Source organism: Schistocerca serialis, chromosome 6, assembly GCF_023864345.2.
Source record: "Schistocerca serialis cubense isolate TAMUIC-IGC-003099 chromosome 6, iqSchSeri2.2, whole genome shotgun sequence".
NCBI classification, from domain to species: Eukaryota; Metazoa; Arthropoda; class Insecta; order Orthoptera; family Acrididae; genus Schistocerca; species Schistocerca serialis.
Genome location: NC_064643.1, coordinates 649,392,585 through 649,410,505, shown reverse-complemented (window position 1 = coordinate 649,410,505; position 17,921 = coordinate 649,392,585).

The following is a 17,921-nucleotide window of genomic DNA, read 5'->3' as shown; positions in this document are numbered from 1 at the left end:
TGGTGTTTCAGTGCTCTGTCAAACTCTTCACGCAGTATCGTATCTCCCATTTCATCTTCATCTACATCCTCTTCCATTTCCATAATATTGTCCTCAAGTACACATCGCCCTTGTATAGACCCTCTGTATACTCCTTCCACCTTTCTGCTTTCCCTTCTTTGCTTAGAACTGGGTTTCCATCTGAGCTCTTGATATTCATACAAGTCGTCCTCTTTTCTCCAAAGGTCTCTTTAATTCTCCTGTAGGCAGTATCTATCTTACCCCTAATGAGATAAGCCTCTACATCCTTACATTTGTCCTCTATCCATCCCTGCTTAGCCATTTTGCACTTCCTGTCGATCTCATTTTTCAGACATTTGTATTCCTTTTTACCAGCTTCATTTACTGCATTTTTATATTTTCTCCTTTCATCAATTAAATTCAATATTTCTTCTGTTACCTAAGGATTTCTACTAGCCCTTGTCTTTTTACCTACTTGATCCTCTGCTGCCTTCACTACTTCATCCCTCAGAGCTACCCATTCTTCTTCTACTGTATTTCTTTCCCCCATTCCTGACAATTGTTCCCTTATGCTCTCCCTGAAACTCTGTACAACCCCTGGTTTAGTCAGTTTATCCAGGTCCCACCTCCTTAAATTGCCACCTTTTTGCAGTTTCTTCAGTTCATAAGTTGATCTACAGTTCATAACCAATAGATTGTGGTCAGAGTCCACATCTGCCCCTGGAAATGTCTTACAATTTAAAACCTGGTTCCTAAATCTCTGTCTTACCATTATATAGTCTATCTGATACCTTCTAGTATCTCGAGGATTCTTCCACAAGCTTCTTTTATGATTCTTGAACCAAGTGTTAGCTACGATTAAGTTATGCTCTGTGCAAAATTCTACCAGACGGTTTCCTCTTTCATTTCTCTCCCCCAATCCATATTCACCCACTATGTTTCCTTCTCTCCCTTTTCCTACTCTCGAATTCCAGTCACCCATGACTATTAAATTTTCGTCTCCCTTCACTACCTGAATAATTTCTTTTATCTCATCATACATTTCATCATCATATGCAGAGTTAGTTGACATATAAACTTGTACTACTGCTGTAGGCATGGGCTTCGTGTCTATCTTGGCCACAATAATGAGTTCACTATGCTGTTTGTAGTAGCTTACCCGCACTCCTATTTTTTTATTCATTATTAAACCTACTCCCGCATTACCTCTATTTGATTTTGTATTTATAACCCTGTATTCACCTGACCAAAAGTCTTGTTCCTCCTGCCACCGAACTTCACTAATTCCCACTATATCTAACTTTAACCTATCCATTTTCCATTTTAAATTTTCTAACCTACCTGCCCGATTAAGGGGTCTGACATTCCACGCTCCGATCCGTAGAACATCAGTTTTCTTTCTCCTGATTATGACGTCCTCTTGAGTAGTCCCCGCCCGGATATCCAAATGAGGGGACTATTTTACACAAGAAGACACCATCATCATTTAACCATACAGTAAAGCTGCATGCCCTCGGGAAAAATTACGGCTGTAGTTTCCCCTTGCTTTCAGCCGTTCGCAGTACCAGCACAGCAAGGCCGTTTTGGTTAGTGTTACAAGGCCAGATCAGTCAATAATCCAGACTGCCCCTGCAACTACTGAAAAGGCTGCTGCCCCTCTTCAGGAACCACACGTTTGTCTGGCCTCTCAACAGATACCCCTCTGTTGTGGTTGCACCTACAGTATGGCCATCTGTATCGCTGAGGCACGCAAGCGTCCCCACCAACGTCAAGGTCCATGGTTCATGGGGGTAGGACAAATGAAATAAATAACATTAAACTGACTGGAATTGTCATCACAAAAATAATTACAAGGGAAAGACCTATTGTGAAGATAGTACCACGGCTGACTAAAGATACTGGCCTGGGTGCACTCTGACGACGTCAGCTTTGTAGTGCTACAACCAAAACACAGCGCTCTAGTCACCCAGCTTTGCATGCACAGATCCCGCATATTTGCCATTTCTGCTTCACAAAATTGCAAATGATGTTACTGTTTGTTCATTATTATTTTCTCTTGATACTAAAAGAATACTAATCTTAGTAATACTATTATTTTTAAATTACTTCAAATCCTTGGCCTCAAAAGAGTTTGATTAATACAGTTTAACAACACACTGTACTGTTTCAACTTTTTATAAAAAGAAAAGGTGTGAAACTAACTCACAATGATGCTCATAAATAACTGTTTTACACTTTACTGATGCATTTTGTTTATCAAATAATGTCATTCAGTCTCACCATTTAATTTTCACAAACAAAGTTTCGTAGTTATGGAAGGGTGAGAGAGAGTGAGGGTGGGAGCGTATGTTAGATAACACGATAAAAGTGCAAAAAAATCGTCATATACATATGATTATAAATGGTTTTTGTTTTATATCAGACTACAGCATATTTAACATGAAACATTGTACTTCAATTCTGTCTTATCTCCTCATACATTGAGGAACTGAGTGTTCAGATACAAATATTAAATGAACTACCTCCAAAAACTGTACAAGTCAAACATACAATCCTTAAAGTGGAATCCTCTGTCTTTCCTTGGCAGACACTTCATCAAAATTAGAGTTGAAAACTTATTGTAAAGGACAAGGGGAAATTAATTATTTTTTCAAAGAAATGTATTTAGTATTTACATAGTAATTTATTGAAAAACTACACATTCCATGATTTTTAAAGTAGTAGAATACATTATTTACAACTGTCATGGACATTGTTCCACGTTGTGTGTTAAACATTATCTTACTAACTACAAAATTCATTTTGTGGTGAATGTGTGTTAGAAAATTGTATTTATTTTGTCACACATTAATTAACAGTAGACACTTTGTAGTGACTCGAGAATTTCGGTGTAAATTCTAGAGACACTTGGCCTTCCACCGTCTTGAACACCCGGTAGTTTAAAAGTAAGTAAGAGAGCGGAAACGTATCTACTGCGCTGCCTGTTTCTGTGTGCAGGTTGGAAGTTTGTAATGAGAAGATGATAAGCGGGGCAGTTGAAAGGCACCGACAAGTGTTTGCTGCAAGAGCCACGGATGCTGTGTGTGAGAACACGGAGTAATTAAATGCTATTCTTTGCTGTGTTAGTGACTGTGATTGTTGAAACAAAAGAAAAATGAACATTTGCCTATAGACTTTTAAATAACTTCACGTCTTATCTCTGAATGAAGCAAGATACATGGGACGTCTATAAATTATTTGGTTGTTAAAACCAGGCAGTTGTGATTATATGTAATTGTGTCAAATGGGTTAAAAGCTCGAAATATGAGTGAAATACGAGAAGACAGAAATATTTACATGTGAAATGCGAGAATGCTATTCTGCATAATCCAATACATCGTTAATTGGTGAAAACATGAAGCTTGTATATTTACTCCACACATTCTATCGTCAGAAACCGTTAGAACGTGGCGACTGACATGATCAGGACTCTAAGAAAGAGGAATTTCCAAACAAAATCAAGATAAAAAGATATTGTGAGTTGCTATAGCAACCAATGGTAACATGACAAGGAAATTGTTTCACAGAGTTGGATTCTGCATAAATGGTAAAAAGGGCTGAAAATCAATAAATACCATACAAGAAAAGATGCAAGGAAAATCTCAACAGTTTAGACTAAGAAGAGTTACGACGAGATCTGTTTGACGATGAAGATCCAGTGCGGAGAGTAAGCAGCCCTCACACACATCGCGAGGGCGTGGACTCTATAACCAGCAACCGACGCCAACGGCACCAGGTGCTGCTCACCAGTGCTGACTACAAATCCATTCATTGACACCGACGCTGAAACCAACCTTTGACGCTGCCGGCGCCCGTGCTGTTCACTGGTGCTATTCCCCACCTGCTCACTGATGCAGCCTAAAACTCTACGCCGGGTGAGCGAAAGACAATTACTTGAGTGTGCAATTAAAGACACTGTTCAGTAATAAGACTCAGAGGTGATTTTTTTTTTTACTGATAACTTGATCTAAAAGTAAGAAAAACGTGGATAATACTAAAAACATCAGAACCAGCCACGGCCATGATGGTGACAAAAGAAATGCCGGACTGGACTGAGGTAGCAAATTTAATTAAAGCACTAAGTCTTAAATTAGACTCAGTGAATACTCAGTTAAATGATAGATTGGATGCACAGCGTGAAAATTCAGCTACTTTACGACAAGAACTAGGTCTTAAGTTAGATTCAATAAATACTCAGTCAAATGATAGATTAGATGAACAGAAGGCGGATTCAGCTGCTATAAGAAAGGAACTAAGAGCTACTTTAAGTGAAAAACTAGAAGCACAGCATGAGGTTTGAAATTCTAAGTTCAATGCCTTAAATGATGAAGTGAAGAGTTTGCAATTAGATTTAAAGAATGAATCAAGTAATTCCCTGACTATCCATGTAAACCAACTGTTCACTGACTTTAGTCAGACCCATAGTAACCAGTTTCAGGATTTAGCTAAAAAACTAGAATTTGATATTGAAGAGATAGTAATTTTTTGGTTCCTCTAACCAGCATTATTTCTTCAGAGAAGAAGTAATGGAGATCGACGCAGTCGCATATCCAGAGAAGGGGATCGGCTAAACATTTCAAGTAAGTCAACTGTAGTAAGAGAAGTGTGAAGTTTGCAATCCAGTTTTGCACTGCTTCTCTTGTTGCCGAAACCGTTAGAATTTCTCCACTGATGTAGTGAGTTAACAAATCAAAAAAAATATTGTACACAAAAATATTATATGTTGTCCTCAGTTTCTTTAACTGCCTGCCACGTTTATTACTGCTTACAGAATTATTGACATTTTTATTGAGATTGTTTATCATTACTTTACAGGATCGGAAGTATGTTCTTCAAAGTTGTCTGACATTTACAAACATCACTTAAGTCAGCCTCAGTAAGAACCCAGCTCTCCAGTTTTAAGCAAGACAGAAAGTTTGTGTGAATCACCAATGAAACTACCCAAATACAAATCGTAATACTGCTTTCAGCTCGAACCAAGCAAGGCTAGTCACCGTAACAGCAGTTTCAGTGGGAATTGTCAACTTTCGATGGTCATATTCTGTTATGAAGTAATTTGGGATGGATATTTCAACTTCTTTAGCAGATAGCATCCAAGTACCGTATCTTTGAATTTTAATTTCTTTTCTCTCTCAAATATCTGAATGTAACTTACAGAATAATTTGCCCCACTCATTTGACAGTAACTTCTAATCTACCTTCCAGATTGTCATTCTGAAACTTACTCAGTAACATATAATCTGGCTTATAACATTCACATACATGTGGACTCAGTAGTAAAACCCCGTCAAGAGTATTGATCAGTGCCTGAAAAGTTTGAGAGCACAAAGTAAGGTAGTTATGAACACACTATCTCCAATTTTTTTTAACCAAAAAGATATTTTTCTTAAAAAACCTCACTGTAAAAAGCTGTTTACCCTAATAGACTGCCTGTATTGATCATTAAACCTTTCATCTTCATATGCACCTTTCACATTAACAATGTGCCACCAGTTACAAATTACTTGTACAAAAGGTGATGAAGTATGTTCAGAGACTGCAACATCTGTCTCTCTTGAAGCTAAGACCTTTAAAGCAGCAATATTTCTATCATCAAAATCTTGAATGCAAGGTTAGCATTTTGCTCCTGAATATTGGAAGGAGATAAGGCCTTAAAGGACTGTATTTCACCATCAAACCCTTTTCCTTCTTGTACATCCATTCTAAATACTTAGTCTGCAGTAACTGCAACTTCAAAATAGTCAAAACCAGGAAATTTCAAGACTGTCAGATTTAGTACTCCAGTTGTTACGGATACATTTCAGTATATGTACTGTGTTAAAAATTAGGAACAGCTTCCTAGTACTGCATATGAGGCTGCAAAATACCACTTGGAGTAAGTAACTCAAACGCTTTTCGATTTACTGCTTTATTATCTAAAACTGAAGTTAACCCAACTCTTTCTGTAACATATTTCTTAGCTGTTCAGCAGTTAAATTATTAATTGGTATGTCACATTATCTTTAAATTTTGAAAATAAAATGGATATCATGAAAGGCTGAGCTGTTTTGGCAAGATCATGGCTATCAGTGTTACTGTCACCATAAATTGTACCTCCTTTGAAGATCAAGTGAGCCTCAATGTAAATTTCATTGAGGAGCACATTTATCCCAAGTTCATGATCTTTTAAAAATTTTGTCTTAACTGTTGAATAATCTATACTCCCATCTACATTTATACTATTTAAACTGAACTGTGGCAAATATAAGTAACCACTATTGTGCATAGCTGTGTATGCTGATGAATGAACATACAGACAAGTGGCCAGTAATAATGTATTCCAAAAATATCTACAACTGTTATCATTTTTTGTTAGGAACTGAATTTTTATCAGCTGCAGCTGTGAACATGTATCACCTGAAAATTTATCGTCTAGCACTTTCACTATATTTTCAATTATCAAACACTTGTTTAAACTGTCACCCCCAGACACTATTGAACGCAACATATCTCAATATTCTATCAAGAACTTGCTTGGTTTTTACTGAATTATATTCAGTGGGCACTTTATGCTGGGGAATTTTGTATCTGTTGACAGAAAGTAGGATCCTTAAATTAATATTAATAGTTACAGAACCTAAAATAGCTGGTAATTCATTACTGACATCAATGAAACAGAGCATTATCTTCTGTTCACACTTGATACAGCAGTACTGTACCCATTTTTAATAGTGATTTGTTTTTCATATTGCCTGCAGTCATCCAAACTTCTTGCACTGCTTTTTCAAGATTGTCACGTACTACATCACATAATCTTCTACATGAGGGTGCAGCTGTTGTCAAGTGTTCTGGTAAATTTGGAAAAATTGAAGGCATTGCATTGGTTTCAGCTTTGGATATCTTCTTTAAAATGTGTCTATTTCTCCATCAATGACAAACTTTTCCATCGTGATTATGCACTCTTCAGTAAAATGTTTTATGCATATTACTGGTTTCTTTAGCTTTGTGAAAATGGTGGGAGTTTTCCTTGGCCATTTCCTTTTTAGTTCCTCATTGTTTGGTAACAAAAAGAGTGTTGACAGCTTTGTTTTGAGATCTGAAATTACTTTTACGGCCAGCCACACTAGAGCACCTTGGCATTTCTAGGATCAGTATCTGAAAACAGAAATTTAGAGTAGCTTTTGCAATGAAGATATACACATTTCAAAATTTATTTGTACACATTTAGTTAGTTTGCAGCTTTTGGCATAACCTCTCAAACACAAGTGTTCTCTGCTTATTGAGTAGTCACAAAAAGTAGTTATATTGGCATTTATAAAGTACTTACTGTTCAAAGAACTGCAAATTCATAAAATTTTCTTTGCTAAAAGAAGATTGTAGCAGCTAATATAAAAATGCAGTAAATGAAGCAGGCAAAAAGGAATACAAACGTCTCAAAAATGAGATCGACAGGAGGTGCAAAATGGCTAAGCAGGGATGGCTAGAGGACAAATGCAAGAATGTAGAGGCCTATCTCACTAGGGGTAAGATAGATACTGCCTACAGGAAAATTAAAGACACCTTGTCAGGAAGTCATTTCTGAAAGTATTTGTATGGAGTGTAGCCATGTATGGAAGTGAAACATGGACGATAAATAGTTTGGACAAGAAGAGAAAAGAAGCTTTCGAAATGTGGTGCTACAGAAGAATGCTGAAGATTAGATGGGTAGATCACATAACTAATGAGGAAGTATTGAATAGGATTGGGGAGAAGAGAAGTTTGTGGCACAACTTGACCAGAAGAAGGGATCGGTTGGTAGGACATGTTCTGAGGCATCAAGGGATCACCAATTTAGTATTGGAGGGCAGCGTGGAGGGTAAAAATCGTAGAGGGAGACCAAGAGATGAATACACTAAGCAGATTCAGAAGGATGTAGGTCGCAGTAGGTACTGGGAGATGAAGAAGCTTGCACAGGATAGAGTAGCATGGAGAGCTGCATCAAACCAGTCTCAGGACTGAAGACCACAACAACAACAACAGTACTTAATCCACAAGTCAATACAAAGTTCAACATGTTGAGCAGTACATCTTGAGACACATGGCTTATGAACAACAGATCTACTCTGTCTATGTCACAAACAATATGGCTTCCAGTTACCAGGCCAGTATCTTTAGTTGCCCAGGATAGAATGAACAGACGTCACTAGATTGCGGGACGAGCAAAGGTTCGAAAATTGCACTGAATGGTTGTTGCAATCTTTTATTTATGCATTAGTTGCTGTCGTTACATATTACCTGCCCTAGAAGATATTCTACATCTACATCCATACTCCGCAAGCCACCTGACGGTGTGTGGCGGAGGGTACCTTCAGTACCTCTATCGGTTCTCCCTTCTATTCCAGCCTTGTATTGTTTGTACAAAGAAAGATTGTTGGTATGCCTCTGTGTGGGCTCTAATCTCTCTGATTTTATCCTCATGGTCTCTTCACAAGATGTACGTAGGAGGGAGCAATATACTGCTTGACTCCTCAGTGAAGGTATGTTCTCGAAACTTCAACAAAAGCCTTTACCGAGCTACTGAGTATCTCTCTCTTGCAGAGTCTTCCACTGGAGTTTATCTATCATCTCCGTTAACGCTTTCGCGAATACTACATGATCCTGTAACGAAGCGCGCTGCTCTCCGTTGGATCTTCTCTATCTCTTCTATCAACCCTATCTGGTACAGATCTCACACCCATGAGCAGTATTCAAGCAGTGTACTGTAACCTACTTCCTTTGTTTTTGGACTGCATTTCCTTAGGATTCTTCCAATGAATCTCAGTCTGGCATCTGCTTTACCGAGGATTCATTTTATATGGTCATTTCATTTTAAATCACTCCTAACGCCTACTCCCAGATAATTTATGGAATTAACTGCTTCCAGTTGCTGACCTGCTATATTGTAGTAAATGATAAAGGATCTTTCTTTCTATGTATTCAGCACATTACACTTGTTTACATTGAGATTCAGTTGCCATTCCCTGCACCATGCGTCAATTCGTTGCAGATCATCATGCATTTCAGTACAATTTTCCATTGTTACAACCTCTCGATATACTACAGCATCATCCGCAAAAAGCCTCAGTGAACTTCCGGTGTTATCCACAAGGTCATTCATACATATTGTGAATAGCAACGGTCCTACGGCACACCCGAAATCACTCTTACTTCGGAAGACTTCTCTCCATTGAGAATGAAATGCTGCGTTCTGTCATCTAGGAATTCTTCAATCAAATCACAGAATTTGTCTGAAAGTTCATATGCTCTTAGTTTGTCTGTCTGTGTTTCACTACTGCTCCAGCACAGCGCTATGAAAGGGTTGAGGGTGGACAGTGATACCAGTTTGGCAGAGAACTAACAAGTAAGATGACTGCAGGATGGGGAGTGGTGGGCGGGCAGCAAATTTGGCCATGCTGCTAACCATGGGAATCCATACAGTACAGCGTATTTTGGCTTTTAATGAACGTCTACCGTGTTTAAACTACAGTTTGATGAATCCATTTGTACTTGGAATCTGACAGACTTTAAAACTGGACAAATACATTTCTGCAGAAGATGCTAAGAGTTTAGACTGGGGCTAGTGGCAAACTTAATGTGTTTTGTGCAGCAATGTTGTCGACCCTCAGCGTGACATATGACACAAATGAAAGGTTCAATGTTGTTAAAGAGAGAGCGGTGGGAAGACTGTATGTTTAGAAGCAAGAAATGTAACATTCTCACATCAATATGGAAGCGTTGTGTTCTCAGATCCCACCTTAACCACAACTTCAGAAATCACAACATATTTGGAAGAAATAGCAAAATATTTGTGACAATGGAGAAATAAGTTCCACAGCTGCCCTGTTAAGGTGATGACAGTGATGATTAAAAATGGTATTACCACACACAAATAAAAGGCTAAAAAAAGAAATTTTTTACATTAATTTTTTACTTTATTTTACTACTCCTGTACTATCAAGTATGCAATGTAGACAATGAATAAATGGCTGAAGTTTAGAACAGGTAGGATGTTAACTTTTTAAGCAGATATCTCGTCAGTAAAATTTTCTAATTTTGTTTAGACAGAATATGTTTAAAAATAAATTTTCTGAAGGAGCCTCCCAAAAATAAGGTGTCGTCTTATACTGGGTAAATAAGGTACCTAATCTTATGGTACTCTTGTATTTTCTTCAGTAATTATAGTAAATCTTTACCTTCCTGCAATGGCTTACGAAGATTATGCTAAACTAATGTATTCAAAATATGGGCTGTTTGTACCTGTTTAACAGATACCCTTCATGTTGGCACAATATCTCTAAGATAGTTGGAGAAAGTCGAAAGACAGTAGAATAGTTAAAGAGGAAGAAATAGCCTCATAGAACGCTAAAGTGGAGGGGGGGGAGGGGGGGGGGGGGGAAACTGAAGCAATTAATTCGGAGCTCAGCGGTCATCACCTCACCTATCTGCAAAGAGGGCAGATTATCCTGAGGACTTAAGCAATTTTATTGTATCAAAGTTATAAAGTCCTTTTTCATGGCCTGTTTTGGGACTGATAACAAATACTGCTTTGGACTGTAGCATCCCTATTATCTTGAAAAGTCCAGCATATTTTGGGAAAAACTTACTTACGTGTTTCTATATATTTGAGTTCTGTAGCATAAATCGAGAAAATACTCATAAACATATTGAATGTACTTCTCCTTCTGGCTTAAATTTGTGAAACTGCTTAGCACAACTAACTCCATTTCCTATTTGTAATTCTTCTAATACTTGTGCTGATAATCCTGTGTTAGATGTAGATATTTTGCTTCTAATTTCCTATTTAGTGTTTCCTAATTCTATCCATAATTTCAATAAATCAATCTTATTATTAATAGTACTGTCCACGGAATTAGAGATAACACTGTTGATATCTACTTTTTCATGCACTTTTTGCTCTACTATTTCTTCTAGATGCTTCTCCGAATCAGTTAAAGTGTTTGGAATGCTGGAAATTTCAATAAGTTTTTTATTTAGTTCTAATATTTCTAACCTATCTTGAGTCTCTGAGATTTGATTACATATAGTTAAGTAACTGCTCAAAGATGATTTCTCTGACTGTATCATCATTTACATTTTTAAACCGTATTTTCTCTTCCTGTTTAACAGTATCACAATGCTTGACTATTTTCATTTTGAACTTGTTAGGTAAATTAGCTAAGGTTTCTTCTAATTTGGAAATTTTATCTATTTCTGTGGCTAAATCATCTATTTTTTTATTATTTTGAGGTAGTTCATCTAATTGCTCCATTTTATTAGACTCTCATCTAGTTTATCTGCTTGTTCATCTCGTTTTCCTAATGCTTTAAACTTAACTAGAATTTCTGCTAAGAACTTACAATCTGTGCTTACAGTCGTGATAGACATGTAATCTAAATTATGATACAGCTTATTAAGCCTATATCACACTAATAACCTTCATTGTTTATCAACATCTTTACACCATCACCTAATGATATTCAATGTCGTACACAATCAATTATTTCAGATTAAATGACTAAACATCCTGTCACAGTCTCTACATTAGGCTTTTTTCTTGTTGTGGGTTGATTTTAAGTGATCGATATATTGCAAGATACCGAGTCTTTACAGAGTCTTTCCTGAATTTCTTGGGTGCCATCTTGTTTTCTCGTGATGATGTGGTTCTGCTATACAGTGCCACGTTATTGACCGTTGACTTCATTTCCGATTGCAGCGGGCCAAGGGCTATAAGAGAGCTTGCATTTAAGCAATTCACTACAAAATCACCAAACACAGTTTCTGTAATTCTTCTGTATTGAAATGTTCACAACTCACAACAGCTGATAATTAAGAAAGCTTTTAGGACATTTTATGTATGATGCTTCGGTGCTTGACTAAAAGTGAGTTCATACTTAATTTGAGATAGCTTAGGATAGAGTCTATATAACAACATTCTTTCTTTCTTTCTTTCTTTTTTTTTTTTAGTGCCCTACCATTGCCGTCAGGTCCCTTTCTTCTTTGAAGTCCACTGCATCCCCAAAGCAGGACTGCAACGTGCACGACCACTCAATGGCCAGTCCAAAGTACAAATCTGTAGTCACTTTCTGTGCTGTGCCTGCATTTTTCTATCTCATATCTGCACATAAATTGCAACAAACTTGGGCACAGTAGATCTTTACACTACTGTTAATTACAGTCATGTTTTTCAATGTGTACATCTTTCATCCACTACACTTTATAGCAACAACCTACCACTACAGAAAACATTCTTACATTGTCGGGCTTTCTTACAATAACCAAGCTTTCAGCTTCCGGATGCAATTCCAGAGGATTATTCTGTGAAGCCCTCTAATTTGTGTTGGTTTTAGTGATCTCTACTGTCCCACCACACCCATACCGTCAAGAGATTTGATTTTGTGTTTGTGAGGTTCCAAGGTGTTCCCATGAACAGCTAGGGATCTATACAATCCACCCAAGCAGAGCCCTGTTTGCACAGCTCGCCCTGTAATGACTGTTTTGTCTCAACAGTAATCCACCCCATTGGCATGCTGCTCCTCTTGAGATTGAGGATAATTTTTAAAAATTTTTGTTACATATGTTGGTCCCATCTTTGCAATCTCCGTAGTTAAGCCATGACATTGACTCTCCAAGGCACACTATGCTGCATCATCATGCCTCACCATGTCCCGAGCTTAACGTAAGAAAAGGCACGTGGAGCTAACGAGCTCACATCTCTGTAACCTTTGATATGTTACACCCGTAGCTAGCCCTCACTGACTGAACTTCTGGGGGTAATGTATAGGGCAGCCAGGTTTGGCTTACAGCACGGAAAGGGAAATAGTACGACAAAAAACTTGAAGACCCATGTTCTACAATCATTTGCTCACAAATGAGTTGTAAGCCATCTTTGAGGGTGGACACTTTCTTTTTATTGTATTACAGAATTCTTTACCATTGTTATCAGAAAACTTCATACTGTCAATTGTTAATTGCTTGCAGTATGGTAGTTTTCTCGATCCATATCCCCTGTTTTGAGATTTTAACCAACTCTCCCTCCTCTTGTGTTGCAATGTACTACAAGCCATTTCCCTTTGGCGAGTCTGTTACTTCCAAGAGAAGTTACCCTGCAGTTCGTAGTCAGTATGAATCTGTTGACTTTTTTAATCGTATATATCCCAACGCTTTCGTTTGGTAAGTTACATCATCTTTGTTTTTAGATATATTTTTCCCACATGGAATGTTTCCTCTATATACAAAGATGCTTTAACTTAACAAACGAGAAAGCGCTGGTATGTTGATAGACTCAATAAAAAACACACAAACACACACACAAATTTCAAGCTTTCGCAACCCAAGGTTGCTTCATCAGGAAAGAGGGAAGGAGAGGGAAAGATGAAAGGATGTAGGTTTTAAGGGAGAGGGGAAGGAGTCATTCCAATCCTGGGAGCGGAAAGACTTACCTTAGGGGGAAAAAGGACAGGTATACACTCACATACACACACACATATCCATCCGCACATATACAGACACAGGCAGACATGTAAAGGCAAAGAGGTTGGGCAGAGATGTCAGTCGAGGCGGAAGTACAGAGGCAAAGATGTTGTTGAATGACAAGTGATGTACGAGGGGCAGCAACTTGAAATTAGTGGAGGTTGAGGTCTGGTGGGTAACAGGAAGAGAGAATATCTTGAAGGGCAAGTTCCCATCTCCGGAGTTCTGATAGGTTGGTGTCAGTGGGAAGTGTCCAGATAACCTGGACGGTGTAAAACTGTGCCAAGATGTGCTGGCCGTGCACCAAGGCATGTTTAGCCACAGGGTGATCCTCATTACCAACAAACACTGTCTGCCTGTGTCCGTTCATGCGAATGGACAATTTGTTGCTGGTCACTCCCACATAGAAGGCTTCACAGTGTAGGCATGCCACTTGGTAAATCATGTGGGTGCTTTCACACGCGGCTCTGCCTTTGGTCGTGTACACCTTCCGGGTTACAGGACTGGAGTAGGTGGTGGTGGGAGGGAGCATGGGACAGGTTTTACACCAGGGGCGGTTACAAGGGTAGGAGCCAGAGGGTAGGGAAGGTGGTTTGGGGATTTCATAGGGATGAACCAAGAGGTTACGAAGGTTAGGTGGATGGCGGAAAGACATTCTTGGTGGAATGGAGAGGATTTCATGAAGGATGCATCTCATTTCAGGGCAGGATTTGAGGAAGTCGTATCCCTGCTGGAGAGCCACATTCAGTGTCTGATCCAGTCCTGGAAAGTATCCTGTCACAAGTGGGGCACTTTTGGTGTTCTTCTGTGGGAGGTTCTGGGTTTGAGGGGATGAGGAAGTGGCTCTGGTTATTTGCTTCTGTACCAGGTCGGGAGGGTAGCTGCGGATGCAAAAGCTGTTTTCAAGTTATTGGGTTTGAGGAAGTCGTATCCCTGCTGGAGAGCCACATTCAGTGTCTGATCCAGTCCTGGAAAGTATCCTGTCACAAGTGGGGCACTTTTGGTGTTCTTCTGTGGGAGGTTCTGGGTTTGAGGGGATGAGGAAGTGGCTCTGGTTATTTGCTTCTGTACCAGGTCGGGAGGGTAGCTGCGGATGCAAAAGCTGTTTTCAAGTTATTGGTGTAATGGTTCAGGGATTCAGGACTGGAGCAGATTCGTTTGCCACGAAGACCTAAGCTGTAGGGAAGGGACCGTTTCACATGGAATGGGTGGCAGCTGTCATAGTGGAGGTACTGTTGCTTGTTGGTGGGTTTGATGTTGACGAATGTGTGAAGCTGGCCACTGGACAGATGGAGGTCAACGTAGAGGAAAGTGGCATGGGATTTGGAGCAGGACCAGGTGAATCTGATGGAACCAAAGGAATGAGGTTGGAGAGGAAATTCTGGAGGAGTTCTTCACTGAGTCCAGATCATGAAGATGTCATCAATAAATCTGTACCAAACTTTGAGTTGGCAGGTAACCAAGAAGGCTTCCTCTAAGCGACCAATAAATAGGTTAGCGTACAAGGGGGCCATCCTGGTACCCATGGCTGTTCCATTTAATTGTTAGTATGTCTGGCCTTCAAAAGTGAAGAAGTTGTGAGTTAGGATGACGCTGGCTAAGGTAATGAGGAAAGAGATTTTAGGTAGGGTGGCAGGTGATCGGCTTGAAAGGAAGTGCTCTATAGCAGTGAGGCCCTGAACGTGCGGGATATTTGTGTATAAGGAAGTGGCGTCAATGGTTACAAGGATGGTTTCCAGTGGTAACAGATTGGGTAAGGATTCCAGGCATTTGAGAAAGTGGTTGGTGTCTTTGATAAAGGATGGGAGACTGCATGTAATGGGTTGAAGGTGTTGATCTACGTAGGCAGAGATACGTTCTGTGGGGGCTTGGTAACCAGCTACAATGGGGCGGCCGGGATGTTTGGGTTTGTGAATTTTAGGAAGAAGGTAGAGGGGCGGGGTGTGGTGTCAGGAGGTTGATGGAGTCAGATGAAAGGTTTTGTAGGGGGCCTAAGGTTCTCCCACTGTGACGGAGGATGGAACTCTTCCAGACAGGGTTCAATGTGGATAGTGTCTTGGGGAGTTGGATCATTAGGAGTAGGATTAGGATTATTTTTCTTCATGGCAAAGTGATATTTCCAGCAGAGACTACGAGTGTAGGACAGTAAATCTCTGACGAGGGCTGTTTGGTTGAATCTGGGATTAGGGCTGAAGGTGAGGCCTTTGGATAGGACAGAGGTTTCGGATTGGGAGAGAGGTTTGGTGGAAATGTTAACTACTGAATTGGGGTGTTGTGGTTCCAGATTGTGTTGACTAGAGTTTTGAAGTTTTGGGGGGAGTGGAGCTGGAAGTGGGAGATTGAGTAGATGGGATGATGATAATGTTTGGTTTGTGGGGCGCTCAACTGCACGGTCATCAGCGCCCGTTCGAAGTCCCAGTTTTCACACAGTTCAATTTTTAACTCTGTCCAATCTGGCAACTCTCACAAATGAGGACGATGAAATGATGAGGACAACACAAACACCCAGTCCCCAGGTAGAGAAAATCCCCAACCCGGCCGGGAATCAAACCCGGGACCCCGTGATCCAGAGGCAGCAACGCTAGCCACTAGACCATGAGCTGCGGACGGAGTAGATGGAAGAGACTGGGTCTGTGCACAATGAGAGGAGGTTGAGGTTTGTTGGAAAGGTTGAGAGAGAGAGAGAGAGATAATGCTTACCCGACTCGTGTTCTGCTTTGACAAATCAAACTGATGAAATTAGAGTAGTAAAAATGCTTCTTGATTTTGCAATAGCTTTAGGAGGGGATAATTTGTTGAAAGAACTGCATGGATATATTTTTCTTTGACGATAAATTTAATTTCATTTCTGTACAACATCTTTCACTATCATAATTCCAAGAAGTATTTATATGGCTCTTCAAGCACAAGGGAGAAATGAATTGCTACTAAGCTGACTGCATACCTAATATCTTTGTGTCTTATCCAGTAAAGTGAAATCAGATAATTATTAAAACGTGTGTGCTGTACTTCCATCACATGTGACAATGACGTACAGGTAGACAGAAATGGTGGTGGCAAAATCATTTCATTAAAATCGACATTATACTATACAGTAATGTCTTAAGCTCACTCATTTCACTATTAGACTAATACCAACTTTGACTGTAGTATGTCAGATGCTCTTGGGCCAAACTTACATGTGACTGCCTTGTTACTATTTGCGAGTCTTTTTGTTGGGTTTATCTGCGACTTAGCATTTCCACTATATATGGTGAGTGGCAACTTTGCTTTTCATAATATTGTTACATTACATCCTGGATTTTCCATTTTTTGACGATTACTGTCATTTACATTTTTAATATGCGTGACAGCTATTGTAAATTTTTACTGATGTCACTGTGTAGAGAACCATTTTATGTTTGTACTAATGGAGCAACTGACATTGCCCAATGTGACAAGGCTGGTCAAGTGGGCAATTTGATGATTTGAAGATGAGTTCAGTGCCCTGCAAAGTCTTTTCTGTATCCCCCAAGCAAAGGGATATAAGAGCCTGACAAAAAGAAACTGTCTAGTTTCTCTACCAGAAGCAGCACCCTCCTTCCACACCAGGAAGAATGAAGTCATTCTCTGTCCAAAGAGAGTGCCATCTTCATCTTCATTAGTGTATCAGGATCGTGGAAAACAAAGTACTGCTGCTTTGGACGGCTGAAGATCACCCCCACAGGAACAGATTTTGGAGATGTAATTAAATATAGGAAAATATAGCAAAGGAAGACTTGTAAACTCAATGAAGGGTCAGTGAGCTATATTAGGCCTCATCCAAGCATCAGGAGGAGGAAGTAACAAAGCTGACTTTGGCAAAGAGTCTGTTCTGATGTCTCTGGCTTCGCTGATAATTGATGAAAAAACTCTTTTTTCGTTACAGATCACTTTTCCTTATACACTCCTGGAAATTGAAATAAGAACACCGTGAATTCATTGTCCCAGGAAGGGGAAACTTTATTGACACATTCCTGGGGTCAGATACATCACATGATCACACTGACAGAACCACAGGCACATAGACACAGGCAACAGAGCATGCACAATGTCGGCACTAGTACAGCGTATATCCACCTTTCGCAGCAATGCAGGCTGCTATTCTCCCATGGAGACGATCGTAGAGATGCTGGATGTAGTCCTGTGGAACGGCTTGCCATGCCATTTCCACCTGGCGCCTCAGTTGGACCAGCGTTCGTGCTGGACGTGCAGACCGCGTGAGACGACGCTTCATCCAGTCCCAAACATGCTCAATGGGGGACAGATCCGGAGATCTTGCTGGCCAGGGTAGTTGACTTACACCTTCTAGAGCACGTTGTGTGGCACGGGATACATGCGGACGTGCATTGTCCTGTTGGAACAGCAAGTTCCCTTGCCGGTCTAGGAATGGTAGA